The sequence below is a fragment of the Rhinatrema bivittatum genome, chromosome 1, assembly GCF_901001135.1.
Source record: "Rhinatrema bivittatum chromosome 1, aRhiBiv1.1, whole genome shotgun sequence".
NCBI lineage: Eukaryota > Metazoa > Chordata > Amphibia > Gymnophiona > Rhinatrematidae > Rhinatrema > Rhinatrema bivittatum.
Genome location: NC_042615.1, coordinates 196,359,516 through 196,364,530, shown reverse-complemented (window position 1 = coordinate 196,364,530; position 5,015 = coordinate 196,359,516). Strand labels below are relative to the sequence as shown.

The 5,015-nt window shown below is 47.2% G+C and overlaps 1 non-coding gene across 1 annotated transcript; it reads left to right on the top strand.

Annotated features, from left to right (window-relative positions):
* The first annotated feature begins 378 nt into the window (after window positions 1-378).
* TRNAI-UAU lies at window positions 379-473 on the top strand. Its single transcript has 2 exons — window positions 379-416; window positions 438-473. It is a non-coding gene; the product is annotated as a tRNA-Ile (tRNA).
* Window positions 474-5,015: the final 4,542 nt, after the last annotated feature.

Below are 5,015 nucleotides of genomic sequence, written 5' to 3'. Positions count from 1 at the left end.
TTTTGCTGCCCTGTGTGAACAATTACTGTGCTGCCCCGCCCCCCACATCATTCAGTCTGAGTCCCGTGCCTATCAAAAAAAAAAAAAAAAAAGCCCAACTCCCTCCAGCAATCTATATTTTTAAAAACTGACACCCCCCCAATGGAACCCATGATCAAGCAATCCTTACAGCCTTGCACCCCCCCCCCCCCACACACACACACACACCCTCTACAGATGCACACACATAATTCAATTATACATTTATAACAGATTTAACATGAAAAAAAGAACATTCAAAAGTAGTCTTCTGAGGTAAAAATATCACTTACAACATGCAGATTATATTTACATGCACTGCTGTGAAGCCAACCAGAAAATCCTGCAAAAACTACACGTGCTCCAGTGGCGCAATTGGTTAGCGTGTGGTACTTATAGGGCAGTACTTGCATGGAGTTATGCCAAGGTTGTGAGTTCGAGCCTCACCTGGAGCAGGCTTATTTTAATGGTGAGGGTGGAAGGGAAATAGAACCAAAAGGTTACTAAGAGCCCAGAGTAACAGATAAGTATGAGAGAGAGAAAAAAAAAAGTGGAAAGCTTGCTGGACAGACTGGATAGGCCGTTGTTTCTATTAGTGATGCTGGACAACAGGCAACATTTAAAGAGGTTCTGATTCAGTAAAATTGGAAAAAAGTAGATTCTGTCAAATCACATTTAGCCCTCAAATTCTATAAGCAAATGGTCTTGTTGAAAAGTGAGTTAAGATCATGACATTCATTCTCACACCGCTCCCAGGAAGGCACCCGTTCATTCACCCACTCCCACCCAATCAGTTACACATACATACCCACACACAGGCTCTCACTCCTCCCCACCCCACCCCCGCACCAACACACACACAAGGTCTCCCTCACCCACACAGCCTCTCACCTACACACACACACAGGCTCTCACCTCCTTCCAACACACACACAAGCAGTCACCCATCTACCCAGGCAGGCAGTCACCCATCCACACATACACACACACACTCACACACACACACAGGCAGTCACCCACACATGTCCATAGGGCCTAGACATTTTTTCAGCCACCACATCCTTCTCCTCTCTTGGGTCGCCAGTCTCGCAACAGCAGGAGATGATGCGTAGTGTTTCTCCCGATGTCATCTCCTGCTGCTGCAAGGCCCGCGGCAGCAGGAGATGACGTCGGGAAAAATGTGACTCCTGCTGCCCAGGGTTGCCTCTGAGCAGATCGGGCAGGGGTTTGGTTTCTCCCTGCCCGATCCGATGCTTGACTTTGGAGGCAGGGTGAGGTGGTAGCTGTGGTACAGGTGTTTTGGAGGGGCATTTTCTGCTATTCCAAAATTCTGACGCCTGAGGCCGCCGCCTCACCCTGCCTCATGACAGAACCACCCCTGCTCACATACACGCTCACAGTTTCCCATGCTCATTGACTCATGCATTCTCACAGCACTCTCTGACACAAACATACTCACTCTCAGTGAAAAACACACATTCATTGACTCAGGTGTTTCTCTCTCTCTCTCTTCTCCCCTCTGAATAAATTAAAAAAAAATAAAGTTTTAACTTACATTGGTGGTCAGGGGGATCCAGGCTGGGCCCCAAGATCCAGGCTGCAAAGAGGAGACAACGATGGCATCGGGCCTGCTGCAACGAGGATGGCAGCAGGAATGGCAGGGATGATGGCAGCCAGGACTGGCAGCGGCACTCCGGCCACGAAGGGGCAGGCCACATCAGCAGTACTCCGACCACGGGCTGGGCGGCAATCAAGCCGGCATCCCGCCAGGGAAGGTGAGATGCCGTTCGCGGGCTTGTCCCGCAGCAGCAGCGGCACTCCAGCCGTGAAAGGGCAGGCTGCGTCGGCAGTGGCTCTAACCACGGGCCAGGGAAGCAGCCAAGCCGGTGACCTGCCAGTGGAAGGTCAGAGGCCACTTGTGGGCTTGTCCAGCGGCGGCAATGCAACAATGGCCAAGCAGCTGAGAGCAGCGTTGGCCTGCTCACTGCCTCCTGTCAGCTGCCGGCAGAAGCTTGTCGGCAGAGCTGCGTATTGATGAGCTTGAAGGCAGGGTGAGGCAGTCATGGATGGAGAGTTTGGAAGTGTAATTTTTGCCGCCTCAAGCCTCACCCTGCCTCATTATAGGACCTCCCCTGCTGTCTCGAGCGCATAAGTGGGAGGGCTTTTAGTAGATCCATGCGGCGACGCATTAAGCCTATTTTCCAGTTCCCTCCCAGTTCGCCCCAGTAAAAGAGAGGACTTCCTAAACCACCTACCTAACTAGCCTCCCTTTTACCCTACTAACCCCAACCCTTAAAACCCCGCTAAGTACCCTTTTTTTTTTCAGTTTATCTACTTACACACAGCCCATAGCAGAAGCAAGTTACGAGGTTGTGGGATCCCGACACACGTTAGTGCGTGTAACTGACTGCATGGTGCAGTCCCAGCCCGCTCATGCTCCTCCCATCCCCCTCCCAGACCGTGCCTCCATCCTGCCCCTTTCTTGGCAAACCTTTTTTTATCTGCGTACCTAGAGATACGCGCGTGGCCGCGAGCCTTTTAAAATCCGTGCGGTGCGTGCACGTCACAAGTGTATCTACCTCTACCTCTAAACTAATAAACGAGCGTATCTAATCTACCTCTAAACTAATAAAAAAAAAAAAGAAATATGGCAATTTATATCCCGCCAGTCTGAATGGCTTGCTCCTGGCAGGTTATAATTTTCAAAAGCACCGCCATGGATGCAGAGCCTGCGGGTTCTTTTGCCCAAGGAGTGTGCACCAGGTCTCAAAGAGAAAGCATGAGCATGCTTTACATTTTGAAAACTGCCCTGAGAAAAAGTACCCCGCAGAGATTTGCACCTGCTTTTTCTGCGGATATTTTTGCCCTTGAAAAAGACGTACGGAGATTTGTTGTTTCCTTTGCCCAACCAGACCACATCCCTGAGCCCACATTCTGTTTGCCTGGGTACAAGTCCATGCATTGGTCCCTGCACGTACTTTTACACAGGGAATGGGAGGTCAGTTTTCAAAACTGTCAATTTACTCTGATATATCGGGACTTACTTGGCAAGATGGCTTCTGAAAATTGTCATGAGTATGTCTGCCTTGCGGATAGGGATCATTATTTTATTTCTGTGGAATAAACTTCATAACAAGACTCACTTAGAATGAAAGAGTAGTCTAGTGGATAGAGCAGGGAGCTAAAAAAAATAAACCCAGCTAAAGCCAGAGTTCAAATCCTGTTTAAGTTCCTTGTGACCATGGGCAAGTCACTTCCTCCTCCATTGCCTCAGGAGCAAGTTTAGACTGCGAGGCATCTGGGGAGAGGCAAATACCTACAGTACCTGAACGTAACTCACCTTGAGCTACCAATGAGAAAGGTGTGAGCTAAATATAAGAAAATAATATATTGTGATTGAAATAATTCTTCCAGTTTTTTTTCTTCGCACGCTGCTATTTCTAATGAACATCTCATTTCTTTACACATTTATTATAGATCCTGGTCCTCAGCCAACTCCTTTTATATGATCATTCTAAAACTGAAAAGGCTTCTCCTCTTAGGCTCATCAACAATGTGGATCATGGTTTGAACTACAGCACTGCTGACGCCTGGGTGATCCACCAGACCCAACCGATGTTGAATGGCCCACACAGAGTCCTTGGCCAGTCAGAAACGATTTAAGAGTTGCCATGGAAGATCCAAAACAAATAGGCAGGTCTGAAATTAGGTAATGGCTTCTAATTGATTATTCACCTGCCACAGGGCTTTGGCTGTTACTTCTTGACACAGTGGACCTAGTCAAATGGGATAGCATGATGAAAGACACCAATGGAGAGTTAAGAAAATCATCCAATAAGGGCAGGTTTGAATGACATTGGCAGTAGTTCTTCTCCAGGAACTTTCTTATTGTGGTCACTGTTCTGATATACAGGTTTCTGTGTGTGTGTATGTGTGGAGGGTTGAGGGGCTAGGGTGGAGGGGAAAGAAGGACAATATTGCTCAGTACGGGTAGAAAAGGGAGATTTGTTGACTGGAAAGAGCCACTAATGTGCCTCAACAAGATTAGTGTGGGCTGACTGACACCATACCAGCGCCCAGCACTCTGCAGTGGCAAGAGCAGAAGTGCTTAAACTGCGGGTATCTGCCTCCCCCACCAAAATACCAGCCACTTTTACTAAAGGTTATTTTGACTTTAGATTTTCACTGCAGTCATTGTCAGGTGCTTTCTGTATGAAAGGATTCTGACTAAGGGTGATGCCAAAATAAAATGGATATACATCATGCTTCAGCTTCTGTCCATTTGAGAAAATGTTTAATTCCCTATTAACTGTGTTTCCTGTAATCAATGATGCTATATATCCGTCTTTTTCTCTCTCAGCACCATTGCCCCACATCAAGGCAAACTAACACGTTTAACTGAATGGTATTTTCTTCTCAGTTACAGCCCATGATGCTTTCTAAAAATGATCTTAACACTGACACAGAGTGGGAGAAAGATTTAAAAATAAAATACACTTTTAACTTACACTCCTTTCACGATATAGTACTTGATGTCTTATTCTTGAAATTTACCGATCACTGTTCTATAAATATTGCTTAGCTCTTTAGCAGAGAAAAGTGTAAATTGACACCTTGAGCTTACAGATGGTGGGGAAAAGCTCTCAGGCTAGTCAATTAACAACCACCTCGTAATTTAGGCAATGGTGAAAATTAATATGAACATTTCTAGTCTAGATATATCGTCAAAACATTAGGCATTGTAGGCCATCTGCACATCCATGCATGTAATGACGCACACCTGGAGCTGAGGGCAGGGCTGCCACCACAGGCCCTCAGGCAGCAAAGTGAGGCGCGGTGGGATCAGCGCAACTGGATCTCTAGTGGTGGCATTAGTGTCAGCAGCAGAAAAGAGGTGGAACAATGGAAAGAGTGGTGGGGTTTCCCAGGTCCTATAAGCAGCAGAAAGATGAGGTCTGGAAGGGGGAGGGGGATGGAGAGGGAGAGTAGGAGATTAA